At 37.4% G+C, this 478-nt stretch overlaps 1 protein-coding gene across 1 annotated transcript in view; it reads left to right on the forward strand.

The window, feature by feature from the left end:
• Window positions 1-18: 18 nt before the first annotated feature.
• Window positions 19-478, forward strand: part of LOC119594676 (phospholipid phosphatase 6-like) — a gene marked incomplete in the record, with an annotated part of 9,073 nt that continues 8,613 nt past the window's right edge. The window contains 1 exon segment of the mRNA XM_037943733.1: window positions 19-174.

The raw sequence follows: 478 nt of genomic DNA on the forward strand, positions 1-478 counted from the left end.
TGACAACCGGGCCTCAGTGAGTGGCGGAGCTACACAAGCGACTCGGCGCAGCGATGACATCACAGACGAGATAACATTGACAAGTGAACATCAAGGAAAAGCTTTAAGAAGGAAATATTGCGAACTAAAGCGGAATCTTCACTTTTCCTGAATATTGTAAGGTTGTTGAGTAAGGTGTGAAGATTGTGTCTGCTGTGTTTTCTTATAATGTCATTCTTTTCTTTGTTTTGTATCTATGAAGTTAATTTTGCTTCCGTATAACTGTAAACTTCACAACAAAGTTTGTTCAAGTGGTTTTAATAATTTTGATTTTTCAGTAAGGAAAAATGGAGTTGAAATTTATCACCATTGAATTTGGTTCAATATTCATGAAATTTAGTTATTAAATGGAAACAGAAACGAAACATAACAGGTCAGTGACCGGCAGCCGGTCAGCGACTTTTCAAGGTGTGTACTTTGTAAAGCCAACAGGCAGAAC

The sequence above is a fragment of the Penaeus monodon genome, chromosome 34, assembly GCF_015228065.2.
Source record: "Penaeus monodon isolate SGIC_2016 chromosome 34, NSTDA_Pmon_1, whole genome shotgun sequence".
Lineage (NCBI taxonomy): Eukaryota > Metazoa > Arthropoda > Malacostraca > Decapoda > Penaeidae > Penaeus > Penaeus monodon.